This window comes from Mobula hypostoma, chromosome 10 (genome assembly GCF_963921235.1).
Source record: "Mobula hypostoma chromosome 10, sMobHyp1.1, whole genome shotgun sequence".
Classification (NCBI taxonomy): domain Eukaryota; kingdom Metazoa; phylum Chordata; class Chondrichthyes; order Myliobatiformes; family Myliobatidae; genus Mobula; species Mobula hypostoma.
In genome coordinates, this window is record NC_086106.1 from 32,932,961 (window position 1) to 32,957,081 (window position 24,121).

At 43.4% G+C, this 24,121-nt stretch overlaps 1 long non-coding RNA gene and 1 pseudogene across 1 annotated transcript; both read left to right on the forward strand.

Annotated features, from left to right (window-relative positions):
* The window catches only part of LOC134352493 (gastrula zinc finger protein XlCGF57.1-like), a 50,742-nt pseudogene that overhangs the window by 21,614 nt on the left and 5,007 nt on the right, over positions 1–24,121 (forward strand).
* LOC134353267 (uncharacterized) lies at positions 9,746–21,364 on the forward strand. Its single transcript, XR_010019568.1, has 3 exons — positions 9,746–9,784; positions 10,985–11,089; positions 17,146–21,364. It is a non-coding gene; the product is annotated as an uncharacterized LOC134353267 (long non-coding RNA).

Consider the following 24,121-nt stretch of genomic DNA (forward strand, 5'->3'; position numbering starts at 1 on the left):
AAATGTCCATAAGACCTTAAGAGAGAGGAGCAGAATTAGGCCATTCAGCCCATCAAGTCTTCTCCATCATTCCATCGTGGCTGATCTTGGATCCTACTCAACCCCATACACCTGTCTTCTTGCCATACCCTTCGATGCCCTGACCAATTAGGAAACTAATAACTTCTGCTTGAAATATACCCATGGACTTGGCCTCATATGTTAACCACTTCATTCCTGGAATCACCCTCGTGAAACTCCTTTGGATTCTCTCCAATGACAACACGTCCTTTCTGAGCTATGGGGCCTAAAACTGTTGACAATACTTAAAGTATGGCCCGACCAGTGTCCTATGAAGCCTCAGCAATATCTCCTTGCTTTTATATTATTCTCCTTGAAATAAATGCCAACTTTGCATTTGCTTTCTTTACCACAGACTCAACCTGTAAATTAACCATCTGGGAATCTTGCACGAGGACTCCAAAGTCGCTCTGCGCCTCTGCTGTTTTAATCTTCTCCCCATTTAGATAATAGTCTGTACTATTGTTCCTTTTACCAAAATGCATTATCATACATTTCCGATCACTGTATTCAATCTGCTACTTTTTTGCCCATTCTTCTCAATTTACCTAAGTCCTGTTGCAATCACATTGCTTCCTCAGCACTACCTACCCTTCTACCTATCTTCATATCATCCACGATCTTTGTCACAAAGCCATCAATTCCATTATCCAATATTTGACAACAATGAGAAAAGTAGCAGTCCAAATACTGACTCCTGAAGAACACCACTAGTCACTGGCAGCCAACCAAAAAAGGCCCCCTTTATTCCCACTGACTACTCCCTGCCCATCAGCCATTCCTCTATCCATGCCAGTATCTTTCCTGTAACACCATAGGATTTTATCTTGTTAAGCAGACTCGTGTGGCATCTTATCAAATGCCTTCTGAAAATCCAGGTAAATGACATCCACTGCCTCTCCTTTGTCCACCCTACTGGTTAATTCATCGAAGAATTCTAACAGATTTATCAGGCAAGATTTCCCTTTGCAGAAACCATGCTGACTTTGGCTTATTTTATCATGAGTCTCTCACTACCCTGAAACCTCATCCTTAATAATAATAGACTCCAATACTTTCTCAACCACTGAGGTTAGGCTAACTGGCCCATAATTTCCTTTATTTTGCCTTCCTCCCTTCTTAAAGAGTGGAGTGATATCTGCAGTTTTCCAGTCCTCCAGGCCTAGAATTATCATGAGTTATCTTGTCTCCAGTATAAGGTTTCAGCTGGATATTTGCAGACTTCAGTTCAGTATCTTTGAAATACCATTCAAACACATTTTGGGGATTAACTGAAACAGCTGAGCCAGTGCTGCCTGGCCTGCTGCGTTCACCAGCAACTTTTATGTGTGTTGTTGTTGTTTGTCTCCCGTCAGTTTTTACATTTTAAATCTCAGGGCTAATCAGTCCCATGTCACTCTCATTATTTTCAGATTTTTCATCAACAGCATGTAGATTAGTGCTCTTTTTGAAACAGCAACTTGACTTTTTAGGTTTTTTCTCTTCCCTGTGCAGTCTATTTTCCTCTGCCTGACATGCTCTTTGTATGTGTTCTACTTTGTTGCATTTTCTGCAGTTTCACCTTTTAAACCTGCATTGATCTTGGTGTGTGTGTGTGAGCCCCACTGCAACAGTAACACATCTTGTTTGGTCAGGCTTGTTTCTGCATACACATTTTGTAATTTTGTTCATGCTCACTTTCATTTCTGACTGCAACTCAGTTACATCTCTGTGTGCTGTCTCCATTGATGAAGTTATTTGATTTGCTCTTCTAAATGTAGATTGGGCTTCTGTCAGGGGCTATTTTTGACTGCTTTCTTGTAAGATTCCACAAACTATATAATCTCTCAGTGCATCATTATGCCCATTACTGAACTGGCAATGCTCAGACCATAAGACATAGAAGCAGGATTAGGCCATTTGGCCCAACGAGTCTGCTCATGGCTGACCCACTTCCCTCTCAACCCCATTCCCCTGCTTTCTCTTGTAGCCTTTCATGCCCTGATAAACAAAAACCTACAATCTCCGCCTTTAATACACCCAATGACCTGGCCTCCAGAGCTGCCTATGGCAGCAAACTTCACTGATTCCTCCTCATCATTCTAAATGAATGTCCCTCTATTTTAAGATTGTGCCATCTGTTCTTGGACCTCCACAGTATTGGAAACATCGTCTCCATATCCACTCTATCTGGGCCTTTCAACAGCCAGTAAGTTTCAGTGAGATCCCCACCCCCACCCCCACCAATTCTTCTAAATTCCAGTGAGTACAGGCCCAGAGCCATCAAATGTCCCTCATATGATAAGCCTTTCATTCCTGGTATCATTCATGTGAACCTCCTCTGAACCCCATCAAATGTCAGCACATTCGTTTTTAGATGTCCAAAACTGCTCAGACAATTTCTTCAATTCAGCCACATATGGTGAAATGGACTCTGCCTCCTTTTCATTCCACTTCTGAAAATATTCCTGCATTACTTTCATAATATTACCCAAAGCTCATCTTTGCTGGTTTGGTTGGAGCAATTAAACTTCTAAGCAAACTGTATGCTCTTCCACCCACTGCACTCAGCAAAACTGGCAGTTGCTTCTCATCGGTTATTTCATTTGCTTCAAAATATAGCTCAATTTGCTCAGTATACAATATCCAGTTATCTCTTGTGTAATCGAATATATTTGATGTAGCCAGCCATTTCTGCTTCTTTAAAATTTCTGATTATTATCATCTGGTACTTATCATTTATGAATCCATGAATTTTATATTTTCTGCCTTTTTCAACTTGACCATCTGCTGTCTCTCCCTTCCAAAGAGACATGTTCTGCACAGTTTTATTTTTAACTCAACCTTTTGCTGCACTTTTTAAAAACTGAAATATCTCATTGTACTTCAGTCGTCTAGGATTCATTTAAAACTTCCTTGTTGCCACTGTTATGTTTTGTAACTCCGAAACACAAAAACTAATTAAAAAGGAAAGCACAGAGAGTCCAGAATGTGGGTCTTAGTTACATTTTTACTTCTAGCAAGGTGCACATACAGTATGATGTTGTGCCGTGATGATGTATTTTGATTACATACTTTTACATATAACCCATAATAAATTATTTAAACAAAGAATACTTAATCAAGCAATATATTTATAATATTAGTTGAGTATTAAATGCACAACAATGGCGAGTCCTTTTACATAGGCATCACATTCCACTAACTGCACATACATTGGCAGCATGATAGTGCAGTAGTTAATGCAATCTCTTTGCAGATCCAATGATCAGGGTTCAAGTCCTGCTGCAGACTGTCAGGAATGTGTACGTTCTCCCCTTGACCGTGTAGCTTTGTCCGGGGTTTCCTTCACATTCCAAAGATGTTTGGGTTAGGGATTGTAAGTTGTGGGCATGCTATGTTGGTGCCAGGTACTTGATGAGACATGTGGGCTGCCCTCAGCGTAACCCTTGCTGATTTGATTTGATGCAAATAATGCATTTCACTGTATGTTTCAAAGTTTCAGTGTCCATGTGGCAAAGCTAATCTTTGGTCATTGACTTCTTCACAGACAATCAACACTGGTGCACCTCAAGTGTGTGTTTAGCCCACTGCAGTACTCTCTCTACACCCATCACTGTGTGGCTTGGCACAGCTCAAATGCCATCTACAAATTTGTCGATGACACAGCTATTGTTGGCAGAATTTCAGATGGTGACAATGTGGTATATGGGAGCAAGATAGATCAGCTGGTTGAGCAGTGCTGCAACAACAATCTTGCACTTAACATCTGTAAGACCGAGGAATTGATTGTGGACGTCAGGAAAGGGAAGTTGAGGGAACACACAGAGGTCCTCACCAAAGGATCAGCATTAGAAAGGGTGAACAGCTTCAAGCTTTTGGGTGCCAACATCTCCAAAGATCCAACATATTGATGCAATTGTGAAGAAGGCTTGCCAGCACTTATATTTCATCAGGAGTTTGAGGAGGTTTGGTATGTCACCAAAGACTCTCACAGGTGTACTGGGGCAAGCATTCTGACTAGTTACATCACCATCTGGTATGGAGGGTCATTGTACAGGATCAGAAAAAAACTACAGACAGGTGTAAACTCGGCCAGCACCGTCGTCAACACTAGCCTCCCCGGCATCAATGACACCTACAAAAGGAAATGCCTTAGGAGGGCAGCATCCATCGTTACACCCATCACCAAGGACATGGCCTCAACTCATTGCTACCATCAAGGAGGAGGTACAGAAGCCTGAAGACACACAATCAACATTTCAGGAACAGCTTCTTCGCCGTCACAAGATTTCTGAATGGACAGTGAGCCCATGACTACTACCAGTTAGCGGAGTGAAGTGACGATGGTGCTCAATGGCAACTCCTTTGCTTGCTTCGGAAACAGCTCTATTTCCATCTTTAATATCTCTATTTTTCCCGTTCAGTGTTCTTTTGAAAATCCTGACCTGGAGTTACACACTGACTATGGTTCTTTGCGGGAATGGGACCTGCTCTTGGGGTTTCACAACTGGCCGTTGTTCGGTACGCCAAAGGCTCGGCCTAAAAGTTTGGCTCGATTTTGGAGGCCTCAGATCGCGGGGCTCTGGAGACGGGCAGATCGAAGGTCCGTGTCACGGCAGGAGATCTGTGTGTCATCAGGGGGAGTCGGGATATCTATGGCTGTGTGCCCAGACACCCAAGATCTTTGGGCACAGAGCTCAAGAAAAGTGACGTAATGAACTTCTAATATCGTAAACCAGTGAGTTCTTTTTTATGTCTCCCCTCTTGCTGTGAAACGGAGACATCTCTTTCTCTTTTATTAGGGAGAGAGAGAGAGCCTGTGGTATGTCAAATACCAGGTGAATCATGAAGTCTTTGGGGTAACTGCAAGTCTGCATCTTTGCTGCTGCTTTGCTCACACTTGAGTGCTCGGTGGCAGGTGCCAATGCCTTTTTTTTGCCGGTGAGGGGAGGGGGGATTGTTGTTTGCTGCCACTCATGCACAGGAGGGAGGGGAGCTGGGGGGAGCTTTGGGGTTCTAACATTGAACTCTTGTTCATTCTTTGGGGCACTCCTCTGTTTTCATGGATGGATGCGAAGAAAAACCATTTCTGGATCTATAATGTATACATTTCTCTGACATTAAATGTACCTTTGAAACTTACCTCACTATTTTATTTTGCACTACTTATAGAAATTGCAGTATGTATATAAATCTACCTATTTTTTATATACAGTAATTACTGTAATTTATGTTTTTTATTATGTATTGCAATGTGCTGCTGCCACAAAACAACAAACATCACAACTTCCGCTGTGATATTAAACCTGATTCTGATCACCTATAAAAGTCGATTTTTATAGCGACTCACGAGGGGTGATTGATAAGTTTGTGGCCTAAAGTAGAAGGAGTCAATTTTAGAAAACCTAGCACATTTATTTTTCCTACATTTACACACTTAGCCCAGTGGTCATGAAGCATACGGATCCCTTTCTTGGTAGAAGTCGGTGTCTTGGACCTCCAGAGTGGTCCACAGCAGGGGTGATGGATAAGTTCATGGCCCAAGGTAGAAGGAGATGAGTTATTAACTTCAAACTTTTTACATTTTACTCAAAGAGTTGAACTGCACGTGTATGTAACGAGAGCTATATAACTCCTCTCCTTCTACCATAGGCCACGAAGTTATCAATCACCCCTCATACAGTGGGATTTGTAAAAATAGTCTGAAAAATGGCAGATGGAATTTAATGTAGACACTGTGAAGTGTTACACTGAGTAGTGTGATAGACAGAGGGATCTGGGAATACAGATCCACATTTCCTGGAACGATAGGGCTGTGAGGAGAGCTTTTGGCACATTGGCCTTCATAAATCAAAGTGCACAGTACAGGAGTTGGGATGTTATGCTGAGCTTATTTAAGTTGTTCGTGAGGCTAAATTTAGAGTATTGTGTGCAGTTCTGGTCACCTAACTACAGGAAATTTATCAATAAACCTGAAAGAATACAGAGAAAAATTATCTGTGTTGCTGAGACTTGAGGACCCGACTTATAGGGAAAGATTAAATAGGTTAGGAGTTTATTCCCTGCAGCGTTGGAGCATGAGTGGAAATTTACAATAGTAAACAAGAGTATAGATTCATAGATTCATAGAAAATAGGTGCAGGAGTAGGCCATTCGGCCCTTCGAGCCTGCACCGCCATTTATTATGATCATGGCTGATCATCCAACTCAGAACCCTGCCCCAGCCTTCCCTCCATACCCCCTGACCCCCATAGCCACAAGGGCCATATCTAACTCCCTCTTAAATATAGCCAATGAACTGGCCTCAACTGTTTCCTGTGGCAGAGAATTCCACAGATTCACCATTCTCTGTGTGAAGAAGTTTTTCCTAATCTCGGTCCTAAAAGGCTTCCCCTTTATCCTCAAACTGTGACCCCTCATTCTGGACTTCCCCAACATCGGGAACAATCTTCCTGCATCTAGCCTGTCCAATCCCTTTAGGATTTTATACGTTTCAATCAGATCCCCCCTCAATCTTCTAAATTCCAATGAGTACAAGCCCAGTTCATCCAGTCTTTCTTCATATGAAAGTCCTGCCATCCCAGGAATCAATCTGGTGAACCTTCTTTGTACTCCTTCTATGGCAAGGATGTCTTTCCTCAGATTAGGGGACCAAAACTGCACACAATACTCCAGGTGTGGTCTCACCAAGGCCTTGTACAACTGCAGTAGTACCTCCCTGCTCCTGTACTCGAATCCTCTCGCTATAAATGCCAGCATACCATTCGCCTTTTTCACCGCCTGCTGTACCTGCATGCCCACTTTCAATGAATGGTGTATAATGACACCCAGGTCTCGTTGCACCCCCCCTTTTCCTAATCGGCCACCATTCAGATAATAATCTGTTTTCCTATTTTTGCCACCAAAGTGGATAACTTCAAATTTATCCACATTAAATTGCATCTGCCATGAATTTGCCCACTCACCCAACCTATCCAAGTCACTCTGCATCCTCTTAGCATCCTCCTCACAGCTAACACTGCCACCCAGCTTCGTGTCATCCGCAAACTTGGAGATGCTGCATTTAATTCCCTCATCCAAGTCATTAATATATATTGTAAACAACTGGGGTCCCAGCACTGAGCCTTGCGGTACCCCACTAGTCACTGCCTGCCATTCTGAAAAGGTCCCGTTTATTCCCACTCTTTGCTTCCTGTCTGCTAACCAATTCTCTATCCACATCAATACCTTACCCCCAATACCGTGTGCTTTAAGTTTGCACACTAATCTCCTGTGTGGGACCTTGCCAAAAGCCTTTTGAAAATCCAAATACACCACATCCACTGGTTCTCCCCCATCCACTCTACTAGTTACATCCTCAAAAAATTCTATGAGATTCGTCAGACATGATTTTCCTTTCACAAATCCATGCTGACTTTGTCCGATGATTTCACCGCTTTCCAAATGTGCTGTTATCACATCTTTGATAACTGACTCCAGCAGTTTCCCCACCACCGACGTTAGGCTAACCGGTCTATAATTCCCCGGTTTCTCTCTCCCTCCTTTTTTAAAAAGTGGGGTTACATTAGCCACCCTCCAATCCTCAGGAACTAGTCCAGAATCTAATGAGTTTTGAAAAATTATCACTAATGCATCCACTATTTCTTGGGCTACTTCCTTAAGCACTCTGGGATGCAGACCATCTGGCCCTGGGGATTTATCTGCCTTCAATCCCTGCAATTTACCTAACACCACTTCCCTACTAACATGTATTTCGCTCATTTCCTCCATCTCACTGGACCCTCTCTCCCCTACTATTTCTGGAAGATTATTTATGTCCTCCTTAGTGAAAACAGAACCAAAGTAATTATTCAATTGGTCTGCCATGTCCTTGCTCCCCATAATCAATTCACCTGTTTCTGTCTGTAGGGGACCTACATTTGTCTTTACCAGTCTTTTCCTTTTTACATATCTATAAAAGCTTTTACAGTCAGTTTTTATGTTCCCTGCCAGTTTTCTCTCATAATCTTTTTCCCCCTTCCTAATTAAGCCCTTTGTCCTCCTCTGCTGAACTCTGAATTTCTCCCAGTCCTCAGGTGAGCCACTTTCTCTGGCTAATTTGTATGCTTCTTCTTTGGAATTGATACTATCCCTAATTTCTCTTGTCAGCCACGGGTGCACTACCTTCCTTGATTTATTCTTTTGCCAAACTGGGATGAACAATTGTTGTAGTTCATCCATGCAATCTTTAAATGCTTGCCATTGCATATCCACCATCAATCCTTTAAGTGTCATTTGCCAGTCTATCTTAGCTAATTCACGTCTCATACCTTCAAAGTTACCCCTCTTTAAGTTCAGAACCTTTGTTTCTGAATTAACTATGTCACTCTCCATCTTAATGAAGAATTCCACCATATTATGGTCACTCTTACCCAAGGGGCCTCTCACGACAAGATTGCTAATTAACCCTTCCTCATTTCTCAAAACCCAGTCCAGAATAGCCTGCTCTCTAGTTGGTTCCTCGACATGTTGGTTCAAAAAACCATCCCGCATACATTCCAAGAAATCCTCTTCCTCAGCACCTTTACCAATTTGGTTCACCCAATCTACATGTAGATTGAAGTCACCCATTATAACTGCTGTTCCTTTATTGCACACATTTCTAATTTCCTGTTTAATACCATCTCCGACCTCACTACTACTGTTAGGTGGCCTGTACACAACTCCCACCAGCGTTTTCTGCCCCTTAGTGTTACGCAGCTCTACCCATATCGATTCCACATCTTCCCGGTTTATGTCCATCTTTTCTATTGCGTTAATCTCATCTTTAACCAGCAACGCCACCCCATCTCCTTTTCTTTCATGTCTATCCCTCCTGAATATTGAATATCCCTGAACGTTGAGCTCCCATCCTTGGTCACCCGGGAGCCATGTCTCTGTGATCCCAACTATATCATTGTCATTAATAACAATCTGCACTTTCAATTCATCCACCTTATTACGAATGCTCCTGGCATTGACACATAAAGCCTTCAGGCCTCTTTTACAACTCTCTTAGCCCTTATACAATTATGTTGAAAAGTGGCCCTTTTTAATGCTTGCCCTGGATTTGTCGGCCTGCCACTTTTACTTTTCTCCTTAGTACTTTTTGCTTCCACCCTCACTTTACACCCCTCTGTCTCTCTGCACTCGTTCCCATCCCCCTGTTGTGAACTAACCTCCTCTCGCCTAGCCTCTTTAATTTGATTCCCACCCCCCAACCATTCTAGTTTAAAGTCACCTTAGTAGCCCTCGCTAATCTCCCTGCCAGGATATTGGTCCCCCTAGGATTCAAGTGTAACCCGTCCTTTTTGTACAGGTCACGCCTGCACCAAAAGAGGTCCCAATGATCCAAATTCTATTTCATCTAAATTCGCACATCATGTTCCAAGCGAAAATGTGCTTCTAACTAGAGATTATTAAAAATCTTCACTTTGTAGTTGGAAACAACTTTTCACTCTGACCGTGAGACAGAAAAGTGCAACTTGCTTGCGGTATGTGAGATAAATCACTCTGAATATTACTTCAAGTTTTCCTCAGTCAAATCCCGCCCCGCACGTTCCGATTGGCTGGACGACCGGCCTGCGGCCGAGTCTTTCTTTAATCCCATTGGTTCAGAGTAGCATTGTACCCTTCCGGTGGAGAAGAGTGACGCAACAGGTAGGGGATTGTGAGGGAGTAGTTAGGCAAACTACGGAAGTGTCATCGGATTCGCAAAATTCAGGTATGAAACTACAAGCGCAGCCTCGCAAACTGTACGCCCTGACTTTGACTTGACAATGGTAACTATTTTCCCCTTTAGTCATAGCCGCCACCCTTCCCCTTTTTCTCTTTAGCCCCGTGCAAAGCTCCAGAAACCCCGGTTGGTTTGTACGGCGCATGTGTTAACGTGGGAAGCAGCGAACTCTTCAGTTGAGGAAAGTAGTCGGGAGCGTCTCTACCACAGTGAATGTTACCGGCATTTTGTGTTTTAATTTAACTATGGGTCGGACAACATACAGATAATATACCCACCGCAAATCATCATCTATACTAATACCACTTGCCCCAGAACCTTCTAAGCCTTGCCCATCAAGAACCTGTCTTGACACTTAGTTTTGTAAAAGGAACTGTACCCATCACTTCTCGACCCGTGCTTCGTCAGATCCCCGCTAAACCTTTTACTCCAAGCCTATGTCTATTAGTTTTGCATGGCTGTTCTGTTGGGGAGGTGGGGATACTAAGTTCCCTCAGCAACATCTCCATTGCCAGGATTAAATCCCATCGATCATTTTGCTAAATGATTAGTGTAGCCCTGTAGTCCAAGAGTAGCCTCTTTTTCACGACACCAGCAATTTCACATCAACTGTGAACTTACCAATCATTTGCCAGCGATCTTTTATATTCTGTCACTATTTTCCTCTGCATATCGGACTAAAAGAATTGTATCATTTGCAAATTTTAATTTTCCCTGCACACACACATAATTACAGTTCTGACTTAGTTTCCTGTGAAACAAGGCTGTTTACCGTCTCCTGGTTTGAAAAGCAACTTTTCCAACTGGTGCCAAATTTCTGTCCCTGATGGCTTTTACATTAATTCTTCAATTTGTCCTACCAACCTTTAACATGGGACTTTAACAAAGCGTTCTGAAATATTGGCATGAGTGATATCTCCAGCACTTCCTTCAACATTATCACCTTTAAAAAAGATTACTCTAGTTAGTCAGGTGTGACTTATACCTCTAAGTCCTATGCCACGTGTCTTTATGAAGATGGCATCAGGCTGTGGTCTCTGTCGAGGTCTTGGCCCATTTGTTTTCTTGGTTGATAGAGATGGTTTTGGGGACAGAGAAAGGTGTTAAAGGTCTGGTTAGAATTTAGGGGCAGGGTTGTGGAGAGTTAGAGATCAGGCTGAAATCTAGGGCTCTGCTCTGTATTTGAAGGCCAGCAATGTGGATGTGGGACACAGGACATGCATAGATGATGTCAGGGGGGCAAGGCTATGGAAGAAGACCAGCGAGGGTGAAGGCTGGTGGCTGCCCACATCGGTGAGTCCCTCCAGCTAGTGTAACCTGAAGTTCAGCCAGCATGCGTTTGTCTAGGGGAAGACAGCCCCTGGCCCCGCCAAACTGAGAAATCTCGTCTGAGTGGATGCTGCATGACATATTGCCCGGTTACAAATCTGAACTGCAGAATATCAGACAGTACACCATATGCAATTAAAGGATTGAACTTTATAAATCTTAATCTGACTATAGGGTTAGTAAAGTAAGTAAAAAGAAAACGGGTTCATCTTAATGAAACAGTCTAATGTGCACGTTGGAGCTCAGGGATTCGTCCATTCATCCCCCATCAACCTCCGAGCGTCGCCGACATTCAGACCCTCGCTCTGAGTCCACTCTGTCTGGTGGTCTACCAACTCTCTCCATTCGCATCTTCTCTCTTCCATCTCTCCCCAACAAAAGACAGCAAAATCCCTGCTCCCAGACCCACAAGAAAGAACCACATGCCTCTCATTGGATGATGCACATTCCAAAGCCCCCGTTATCTCCAGCCATAACCCAAACATTGCTGCTACAGAGAAACCGTTACATTAGCAGTGAAACCTTGCAGCGTGTTACACTGGTTACCCCCCCTAACTCGAGTCCACAAGTCCTGCTTTAGAGACCTGGAGTTGGAGGTCTCATCACTGGTGAGTCCGGGAGCTGATATCAAAGTCAAAGGTGAATCGGGCTTAATGTCACCAGCATATGTCATTAAATTTGTTGCTTTTCAACAGCAGTACATTGCCATACATAGTAATAAAAACTATAAATTCAAATAAGTATATACAAAAGCAAAAAGTGAGGGAAAATACTGAGTAAGTGTTCATTGTCCATCCAGAAATCTGATGACAGAGGGGGACTAGCTGCTCTTGAAACATTGAATGTGCATCTTCAGGCTCCTGTACCAGCTCTTTGATGGTGGCAATGAGAAAAGGGCATGTGGAGCTTTGACCAGCGGCCAGTCAGGCGTCAGAAGTTTGGAGAGGTGGGGACTTCAAACAGGTCCACTGGCCGAGGATAAAAGGCAGGAGTGGTTCGTGGCAGCGTAAAAGAGCGTCCAGTCGGTGTTTGGGATTGTTTAGTAAGAGCAAACTGAAGGAAGGCAGGGGAGCAAGTGCAGCAGCCATCGTCTGAGTGGGCATAGAGTGGTGATCTTAAAGCTTTAGCTGTTCGAGGTTTCTGCGAAGAGAGGCCTCATCCAGGGAAAGCAAAGGGAAGAAAAGCTCAAGTTTATTTTCTCCTTTGTATCTGCTCAGTTAGGACAGCAGAGTTCTCAGGCAGGATGATGTAATGCTCCTCTTGCAGGATGTGGGAAGGCAGGGAGACCTCCACTATCCCTGGCCAGTAGAACTGCGAGAAGTGCATCCAGCTGCAGCTTCTAACACTCTGCATTAAGGAGTTGGAACTGGATGAACTCTGGATCATTCGGGAGGCTGAAGGGCTGACAGATGAGATGTATAGAGAGGTAGTTACACCCAAGATGCAGGACACAGGAAACTGGCTGACAATCAGAAGGGGAAAGGGGTTAAGGAGTTAAGGAGCCAGTGCAGATTACCTCTGTGGTCATCCCCCCTCAACAACAGGTATCTCACTATGGATACCGTCGGGGGGTGGGGGGGTGGTGACCTAGCAGGAAAGTCACAATGGTTGGGTCTCTGGCACTGAGTCTGCCTCTGTGACTCAGAAGGGAATGGGGAAAAATAGGCACGCTGTTGTGATAGGGGAATTGCTAGTTAGGGGAACGGACAGGAGGTTCTGTGGGCGAGAACGAGATTCCTGGATGGTATGTTGCCGGGGTTTGGGATAACTCGATCGAGTCCTCAGCATTCTTAAGTGGGAGGGTGAACAGCCAAAAGTCGTGTAGGTACGAATGACATGGATAGGAAGAGTGATAAGGTTCTGCATAGGGAGTTCAGGAAGATAGGTGCTAAGTTAAAAGGCAGGACCTCCAGGGTTGTGACCTCAGGATTGCAACCCGTGCCATGTGTTATTGAGGCCAGAACTAGAAAGATTATACAGTTTAATACCTGGCTAAGATTGTACATGGTGTAGGAGGGAGGGCATAAGATTTTTGGATCTTTGGGCTCTCTTCCAGGGAAGAAGGGACCAGTACAGAGGAACACATGCAAAATGCTGGAGGAACTCAGCAGTCCAGGCAGTGTCTATGGAAAAGACCAGAGGACACAGCCTCAGAATAGAGAGGTGTCCTTTTAGAATGGAGATGAGGAGGAATTCCTTTAGCCAGAGAGTGGTGAGTCTGTGGAATTCAGGCAGCTGTGGAGGCCAAGCCTTTAAGTATATTTAAGGCAGGGGTTGATAGATTATTCATTGGTCAGGGCATGAAGGGATACAGGGAGAAGGTAGAGATTGTGGCTAAGAGACAATTTGGATCACCCATGATGAGACAGCAGAGCAGACGCAGTGGGCCAAATGGCTTAATTCTCCTCCTATTTCTTATGGCCTTGTGTACGGGATGATGAGGGTTCTTAATGAGGGATGCTATTTTTTTGAGGCATTGCCATTTGAAGGTGCCCTGGATGCTGGGAAGGCTCGTGCCCATGATGGAGCTGGCTGAGTTTAGAATCTTCTGCAGCTTTTCCCGACCTTTTGCACTGGCCCCTCCGTTCCAGACGGTGATGCAACCAGTTACAATGCTCTCCAAGGGTGGCTGTTGGGGCGTCTTTGGTGGCATTCCAATTCTCCTTGAACTTTGAATGAAACATAGCTTCTCTCGTGCCTTCTTTTGTAATTGCATCAATATGTTGGGTCCAGGATAGAATCAGAATCAGGTTTATTATCACCGGCATGTGACGTGAAATTTATTAACTTAGCAACAGCAGTTCAATGCAATACATAATCTAGCAGAGAGAGAAACAATAATAAATAAACAAGTAAATCAATTATGTATATTGAATAGATTAAAAAATCATGCAAAAACAGAAATAATGTATATTTTTTAAATTTTATTTTTATTTGGATAAGGTATTCACAAGTAATACAAACTTTTTTTAACATATATAACCTTTTCCATTTTTTATGTGAGTAAATCTATATTAATTTGTACATTCACAAGTGCACATTGAGATAATATAGAAAATAATTAGGCACTCAAATAGATGTTTATTTGCAATAGTAATTCCACTCTATTAAACTAAATGATAATAGTTGTTATAAAAAATGTTAATAAGTGGTTGAATACTAATTTCCATGTAGCTCTTCTGGTTCATTTCTTTCTGGTCCAAAATTTCCCCAGATCTTTACTTGTGTTAATTCCACATTTTCCAAAAAAAAAGAACAGCAAACATTCAAGCCAAGGGTGCTTACATTAACACTATTACTATGTTGGTGAGACAAATAGTATAAACCATTAGGGGAGTCATCTAAAGTCTGCTCGCCCTGGGGTTATAAATTCAATCCAGTTATTCCAAATTTGATAAGATGTTTCGTTTTGAATTCTCAGAGTAGGTCATCTTTTCCATTTTAAATATTTCCAAAATGATTTCATGCCAATCTTCTAACGTAGGTGATGTTGGAAATAATGTATATTTTTTAAAAAGTGAGATAGTGTCCAAAGATTCAATGTCCATTTAGGAATCCGATGGCAGAAGCTGGTCCTGAATGGCTGAGTGTGTGCCTTCAGGTTTCTGTACCTCCTACCTGATGGTAACAGTGAGAAAAATGCATTCCTTGGGTGCTGGAGATCCTTAGTAGTGGATGCTGCCTTTCTGAGACACCGCTCCCTAAAGATGTCCTGGGTACTTTGTAGGCTAGTGCCCAAGATGGAGCTGACCAGATTTACAACCTTCTGCAGCTTCTTATGGTCCTGTGCAGTAGCCCCTTCATACCAGACAGTGATGCAACCTGTCAGATTGCCCTCCATGGTACAACTATAGAAGTTTTTGAGTATATTTGTTGACATGTCAAATCTCTTCAAACTCCGAATAAAGTAGAGCCACTGCCTTGCCTTCTTTGTAACTACATCAATATGTTGGGACCAGGTTACATCCTCAGAGATCTTGACACCTGCACAGGAACTTAAAACTGCTCACTCTCTCCACTTCTGATCCCTCTATGAGGATTGGTATGTATTCCTTCATCTTGGCCTTCCTGAAGTCCACTGTAAGCTCTTTTGTCTTGCGTTCAGTGCCAGGTTGTTGCTGCAGCACCATTTCACTAGTAGGCATATCTCACTCCTGTACGCCCTCTCATCACCACTTGAGATTCTACCAACAATGGTTGTATCATCAGCAAATTTATAGATGGTATTTGAGCTATGCCTAACCACACAGTCATGTGTATATAGAGAGTAGAGCAGTGGGCTAAGCACACACCCCTGAGGTGTGCCAGTGTTGATGGTTAGCAAGGAGTGTTGACTCAGGAATTTGAAACTGCTCACTTGATGAGGATTATTGTGTGTTTCTGAAGTCTACGACCAATTCCTAGGTCATCCTGACAGTAAGTGCAAGGTCATTGGGACACTCCTTAACCAGCTGATCTATCTCGCTCCTCTATGCCTCCTTGTCATCATCTGAAATTCTACGAACAGTAGTTGTATTGTTGGCAAATTTATAGATGGACTTTGAGCTGTACTTAGCCATACAGTCGTGGATGTAGAGAGAGTAAAGCAGTGGGTTAAGTTTGATTTTTGATTTGGGTATGTCAGTTTGTACATTCATCCACACAGGTTTTGATGAAGTGGGTGACAACTGTAGCATATTCATTCAGGCTCTGAGATGAATCCTGAACACTGATTCAAAGCAGTTCTGTAAGTACTTGTCCTCTTCCCTTGACCATATCTTCTTGGTCCCCACTACAGGTGCTGCAAATTTTGGTCACTGCTGATATGCAGGGAGTAGAAGCACAGTCAAGAAATTGTTCTTTCCTAAGTGTGGGCGTGGGATGGCACTTTAAGCATTCTTGATGGTGGTATAACAATAGTCAAGTGTGTTGGTTCCTCTGGGTTCACAGGTGATATGTTCGTGGTAGTTGTTCAGAAACTTCTTCAGGCTGGCGTAGTAGTCCTAAATGGGCGTATGTGATGAATTCCGTCATTTCATGTGGTTACTCTATAGTTAATGGGCATGATTCTGTAGTACTTCTCGAGCAATGGTAGTATAATTGTCTTTTACCAGTCCCTTGCCATTTACCCTGTTGCTGGGGAGAAATGGGAGGTTACAACATGTTTCTCTGCAACCATTATAAATTCCTTCAGCAGCCCGGGATGCATCCCTTCTTGGTCAGATGACTATTAGCAAGTCTCCCTCGTACATCACTTTTCATCCCATCCGTTATCTCTATTGACTCACATTCTATTGAGATTTCAGTGGTCTTTTTCCAAGGGAAAGGGAATAGGTTTCAGATGAGGGGAATGATTTAAAGGCGCTTCTTGTTCGCACACAGTGTTGGAACATGCTTGCAGAGGAAGTAGGTACAGTTACAACATTTAAAAGACACTTGTACTGTACATGAGTGGAAAAGATTTAGAGGGAGATGGGCCAAATGCAGACAAGCGTGTTTGGCTGAAGGGCCTGTTTCCATGCTGTGTTAATCTATGAATCTATAAAAGCATCCTCCCTGGTAAAGACCAGTAGAAAGAATTAATTTGGTTTTCCATTTGTAGTTTCAGTGTTAATGCAGAGATTACTGCCTTTTTCCTTTACCAGATGCACGACTGCTCGTCTTTGCTATTCGTGTGCTGGTTGAAGATTTTCAGACTCTCTTTTATATTAATCACCATTCTCTTATTCTCCACTTCATCTTCCCCCCATTAACTTGCAATGTCAAACACTTTCTCATCTGAATCATTTACGTTGTTTGTATCTTTCCCCCATATTACATTGTTTTCTCGAAGCTCTGATTGTATTTATCTATCTTTACGTTGATTGTAAAGTAACTAACCTGCACTTGAAGCATCTACTTAAAGGTCTTTCATTCGTTGAACAGTTTTTTCTGTAAATATTGGGTTCCACTCTATTCTGTCCAGAATTACTGTTGACCCTGTGATGGACATCCTTTTGAAACTGGAAGTTCACATTTGGTTTTCCTCTTGTCCTTCGTAGCTAACCTGAAGCCTGTAATCCAATGACAACCTTCTGAGATCTTCCACGAACACTTGGTCAACCTGATTCTCCAGAACCAGATCCAGCTACAACTTCACAAGGACACAAAATTGGATCAGGATTCAACCACTCAGCTCCTCAATATTGTCGTATCATTTAATATGATCTCTACTGCCTCCATCTCCTCTACCGTGCCAGTTGCCTATCGTTCATAGTTCCTCTGATGTTTCAAATATTTATCTGTTTGTCTAATTATATCTAACAATCTGGTATCCATCACCATGGAGCAGAGAATTGTGGAGAATCACTATCTGTTGAGAGAAGCTGTTTCTACGCACTTCACATGGCAGATCCATTACTTTGTAGCTATGTCCTCTTATTGGACCTGAACTAAAGTAACTGAGCGACTGCTCCTGAATCCACCTGGTCCCTCACACCTACCTTGCATTTCAATATGCTCATGGCTGATCTCCCCAGGCCTCAACTCCACTCCTGTGCCAGCTCCACAAACCTCTCAATTCCTTGACCATTGAAGAATTTATCAACCTTTTTAGCTACAGGTTGAGTACCCCTTATCTGAAATGTTTGGGGCCAGAAGTCTTTTGGACTGTGGATTTTTTCCTATTTTGAATATAGACAATAGGTGCAGGAGTAGGCCAATCGGCCCTTCGAGCCAGCACCACCATTCACTGTGAGCATGGCTGATCATCCACAATCAGTACCCTTTTCCTGCCTTCTCCCCATATCCCTTCACTCCGCTATCTTTAAGAGCTCTATCTAACTCTTTCTTGAAAGAATCCAGAAAATTGGCCTCCACTGCCTTCTGAGGCAGAGCATTCCACAGAACCACAACCCTCTGTGTGAAAAAGTTTTTCCTCAACTCCGTTCTAAATTGTCTACCCCTTATTCTTAAAATGTGACCTCTGGTTCTGGACTCCCCCAACATCGGGAATGTGTTTCCTGCCTCTAGCGTGTCCAATCCCTTAATAATCCCTTAATAATCTCCCACCACCCCACTAGGAATAGGGTTCCCCTGGTCATCACCTACCACCCCACCAGCTTCCGGGTCCAACATATTATTCTCCGTAACTTCTGCCACCTCCAACGGGATCCCACCACTAAGCACATCTTTCCCTCCCCCCCTCTGTCTGCATTCCGCAGGGATTGCTCCCTACACAACTCCCTTGTCCATTCGTCCCCCCCATCCCTCCCCACTGATCTCCCTCCTGGCACTTATCTGTGTAAGCGGAACAAGTGCTACCTCCCTTCCTCCCTTACCGCCATTCAGGGCCCCAAACAGTCCTTCCAGGTGAGGCATCACTTCACCTGTGAGTCGACTGGGGTGATATACTGCGTCCGGTGCTCCCGATGTGGCCTTTTATATATTGGTGAGACCCGACGCAGACTGGGAGACCGCTTTGCTGAACATCTACGCTCTGTCCGCCAGAGAAAGCAGGATCTCCCAGTGGCCACACATTTTAATTCCACATCCCATTCCCATTCTGACATGTCTATCCACGGCCTCCTCTACTGTAAAGATGAAGCCACACTCAGGTTGGAGGAACAACACCTTATATTCCGTCTGGGTAGCCTCCAACCTGATGGCATGAACATCGACTTCTCTAACTTCCGCTAAGGCCCCACCTCCCCCTCGTACCCCATCTGTTACTCATTTTTATGCACACATTCTTTCTCTCACTCTCCTTTTTCTCCCTCTGTCCCTCTGAATATACCTCTTGCCCCTTCTCTGGGTCACCCCCCCCCCTTGTCTTTCTTCCCGGACCTCCTGTCCCATGATCCTCTCGTATCCCCTTTTGCCTATCACCTGTCCAGCTCTCGGCTCTATCCCTCCCCCTCCTGTCTTCTCCTATCATTTTGCATCTCCCCCTCCCCCTCCAGCTTTCAAATCCCTTACTCACTCTTCCTTCAGTTAGTCCTGACGAAGGGTCTCGGCCTGAAACGTCGACTGTACCTCTTCCTATAGATGCTGCTTGGCCTGCTGCGTTCACCAGCAACTTTGATGTGTGTCGCTTGAATTTCCAGCATCTGCAGAATTCCTGTTGTTTGCCCTTAATAATCATATATGTTTCAATCAGATCCCTCTTATCCTTCTAAATTCCAGTGTATACAACCCCAGTCGCTCCAATCTTTCAACATATGACAGTCCCACCATCCCGGGAATTAACCTAATTATATATTAAGATAGCTTGGGATCACCATAATTTCCCACTGAATTTATCTGCTGTGTCTTACACTTGTTCATCACACAAAAGTACTTAACAGTGTAATGTGTGCAGAGTGGCAAAAGCAGCACAGCAGCATCAGCTGTTGAGTAACAGCAGACTTTCAGTCTCTCTGTGATCCCGCCTTTTGATTAAAATATTACAGTACACTGTATTAGTATCTTATTTTATCTTGGGTTTTTTGTAAGGTATAAAAAAACAGCATTCTAGTCTTGCTCTGCTGTTAGGTTTTCATCAGCAACAATCTTTGCAAATTCATCAATGAATTTCTCTGCTGCTTCATGATCAGCAGACGCTTTAAAAATTCAATACCATGCCTTTTCTTAAATTTCTGTACTCAGCTGCTGAGTATTCACAATTACCTTCAAATTTCAGTTTGTCATGATAGATCTTTGTTTGTTTCATGATTAGCATACTGTTAAGCAGCAAACGTTCACTCCGCTAATGAATCGACTCTTTTCAATACATGATTGAGACCTTCATTTTTCACTTTATGCAGTGCTTATCTAGTTTTCATTAACTTCTGTGCATTACATGTGTGAGCTCATTTCTCAGAACTGTCTGTGCTGTGCATCTCCTGGGATTTTCCATCTGTGACATTTGTCAGAGCCCAACTTCTCAGATTTTAGAATTTTGGATAAGGTGTTTTCAACCTGACCTCCATTTATCTGCACTCCACCACCTTCAGAGGAAGAGAAATCCAAAATATACACCCTCCGCCTGAAGAAATTTCCATGGCTTTTATCTTATAAATAGTGCCCTTGTTCAAGACTGTCTCACTGGATGCAGTGCAGGTTCCATTAGCTGGATCATGGGGTGTGTTGGAATGGATATTCAAGTGAAATAAGGGTTATAGGAAATGTAGGCTGAAGCAATACAGGATGGCTTGCTTCAGTAAACAAGTATTTCTGACTGACGGATAAATCCCCTGACAAAAATTTCTCCAGTGCAGAAAGCTTGTTTAATTCAGGGACTGCCTGCAGATCTTAAGGGGATCAAAACTGTTCACAGTAGAATTGAAACAACGCCGTTATATTTTTTAACATTATAGTCCCCTTTCAAATAGAATAATTGCCTTTATTGCCTTCTTAACCTACTTGCTGTGTCTGTGTGCAAACCATCGTATTTGGATCTGTCTGTGCTCTACAGATTTGCAGTGTCTGTCAATTTAGATAAAAATGTGCCTTCAGACTCCTCTTATTGAAGTGCATTCCCTTGCACTTTCCTACCCTAAATTCCATTTGGCAAGATTTTTGCCTAATGTCTAACCTCTTCACATCCTCCTCCTATATTTACATTTCAGAACGTTGATTGTTCTTTTGCATTTAACATTGTCCAAATCAGAATTGGATAGTTGAAATCCCCAAATACCACCACATTGCAATTTCCCAGCAGATTCTCGCTTCCCTCTTTTCCGCACCCACCCCCCCCCCCACCGCCCTTTATTTTCTTTCGCCCATTTTCTCTTTTTGGTACGTTTTCTTGTTCCTTCGGCTATTTGTGCTTACAGCTCACTAACATTATTCACAACTGTGCAGTCCTGGGTTGGTCTGTAGTCTAGTGTAGTTTTCTGTTGTTTTATGTAGTTCAGTGTAGTTTTTGTACTGTTCATGTAGCACCATGGTCCTGAAAAACATCGTCTCGTTTTTACTGTGTACTGTACCAGCAGTTATGGTCGAAATGACAATAAAAAGTGACTGTGTGTTAGCGTATACGTATTCTATACCTATGCATGGCTTTCTTGCAGCCTGCCTAATGCTGTGCTGCTTCCTGTACAAGTGCTCTGTATACTCTCCTTTCTACTGCTGAATTGATGTCTCGTGTGGTGACCGCAAGTTGCTGTCATAATCATTGTATTCTTTAAAATCTAAATTATTATTTGCTATGTCTCTTCCTTTTATACTAACGCAATGACTTGAGTTTTGAAAATTATCTGTATGGAAAACATGCAAAATAAAGTTTGTCACTATACAATAATAAAAACATGACCAATTACTGTTTCTCTGCCAATTTGAATTAAAGCACCATGGACATAATAGCACTATTACCTGTGGTAATATCAATGAAAGTTGTTACTAGATTGTAAGTGGATAAAAAGGGCTATGAAGGAAACAAGTGGAGACCTCAGAGGTAGTAACCAAGGTTGAAGCAAATTAGAGTTCCTATGACCAAGTTTTCTATCATGTCTTGGTGAGACATAGAGCACCATAGCACAGAAACCAGCCCTTCGGCCCATCTCATCCATGCTGTGTTATTTTTCTTAGTCCCATTGACCTGCATCTGGTCCGTAGCACCTCGTGCCCCTCCCATCAATGTAGTCATCTGGTGATCGTCCTACGATAACAGGAAACCTGCGCGGGAGAGTTTTTAAAGTGGGAAAGCCATTGTATTGGGGCAGTTCCACTCTCTTGACTCAGAAGTCCAGATCCAGTGGTACAAACAAGCGTCACAAACTGGGGTCTTCCTTCCTTAGACGGGAAGTAGCCCAGCATTAGGGAGACTGCAAGCCATGGATAGGTAACAGACAGAGTTGCGAATAATGTGAGTGAGCTGTAAGCCTAAATAGCTGTATGAGCAAGATAACTTCTTATGTGCCTTGCAAGCCCTTCGCTTTTCAGAGTGTTGCAGTACCACCTGTCACTTTCGATCTCATCTGCCCAGTCCGCCACAGCTGACCGCATGCTTGGCCGGGCATGTCCCTATCTTACCTGTGTATAAAGCTGCCAGCTACCTTCATCTGGTTTAGCCCACCTGTTAAATTGGTGCACCAGGGTGTGGCCACTGTCACATGTAGACACTACATGGAGCCACCGGTGAGAACTGAGTGTCCAGTGGGGGACCTAAGGTGAGTGAGCTGCCCTGGAATGGACACGACAAGCTCCTTCACCTGAGGTGCGACCCTTTCCCTAGGCATCCCATACACCCCACTCTTATCCAAAGGTTATCTACTTATCTAAAACTTCTGTTAATTGTTGCTATCAAACCAGCATCCACCACTGCTGCTGGCAGCTCATTCCACACTTGCACCATCCTCTGAGTGAAAAGGCCCCTCTCGGATATTTCACCTTTCACCCTTAACCCATGACCTCTGGTTCTAGCCTCATCTAATCTTAGTTGAAAAAAACCTACTTGCATTTCCTCTATCTACTCCTTATAATTTTGTATAATTCTATCAAATTTCTGCTCATTCTCCTACGCTCTAGGGAATGAAGTCCAAGCCTTTCCCTATTCCCCAGGCAAAGGGTGTGAATTTGTGGAATTTATTACCACAGGCAGCTGTGGAGGCCAAGTCATTGGGTGTATTTAAGGCAGAGCTTGATAGACTCTTGATAGGACATGGCATCAAAGGTTCTGGGGAGAACACTGGGGAATGCAGCTGATGAGGGGGAGAAAAGGATCAGCCATGATTGAATGGTGGAGCAGACTCGGTGGGTCAAATGACATAATTCTGCTCCGATGTCTTACAATCTTATGGTCTAACTCAGATCCTCAAGTCAGACAACATTCTTGTAAATTTTTTCTGTACTCAATCTTATTGATATCTTTCCTTTTGGTAGGTGACCAGAATTGCACACAGCACTTCAAATTAGCCCTCACCAGTTTCTTATACAACTTTAACATAACATCCCAACTCCTGTGCTCAATGTTTTGACATACAAAGGCTATTTTGCCAAAAGCTTGCTTTACCTTTGTAGCTTTGAGGCCACCTTCAAGGAATTGTAGTTCTGTGTTCCCGGATTCCTCTGTTTCGCCGCACTCCTCAGTGCCCTACCTTGCTCTGTGTAAGTCCTCTCCTTCAGTTGTCTTGCACTTCACGCCACTAGACCCCGACTTGTCACAGACTGTGTGGTGGCTGCCCATGCATCATCATCCGCAGCTAAAACAAATTCGTGCACAGATATTCTCCACTAAGGAAGTTGATTGAACTACCAAAAGACCCAACCACTAACCATAGCCACCACTTGCTGGTGCGCCAAAATACAGAATGTGAGCCCTGGATCAACCTCTACAGCCCACCAATAGACAACCCCATCATACTCAACGTGAGTGATTGCACGATGACCAAGTCTTCCCAAACTGGACAGACACCTCACACTTGTGTGCATTAAATTCTACCTGCCATTTTAGCCTATTTTTCTAGCTGGTTCGGATCCCATTGCAAGCTTTGATAGTCAACATCGTGGTGTCAGCCACAAATTTTGCTGATGGAGTTTACCACATTGTCATCCAAAGCATTAGTACAGATGATCAACAGCAACAGCTCCAGCACTGGTCCCTGCATCAAGCCTCCAGTCAGAGAGGCAACCATGTACTACCACTCTCCGGCATCTCCCACTAATTCAATGTTGAATCTAGCTGACTACTTCATCCTGAATGCCAAGCGACTGAACATTTTGAACCAGCTTTCAGTGCAGGACTTTGTCAAAGGCCTTGCTAAGCTCCATGTAGACAATGATCACTGTCTTTCCTTCATCAGCTTTCCTGGTAACTTCCTTGAAAAGCTTTCTAAGGTTGATTAGATGTGACTACCACACACCAAGCCATGTTGACTGTCCCTACTAAAGCCTGGTTTATACTTCTGCGTCAACGCCACACCATAAGTACTGCATTGCCGCAAACCCTGCGCCAGAGGATGCATTGCTGCGACGCGCACCTCTCCCAAAATGTAACCACGCGTCGCAGCAACGCAGACCACAACTGTGATTGGTCCGCTTGGTAGCATCGCATTTCCT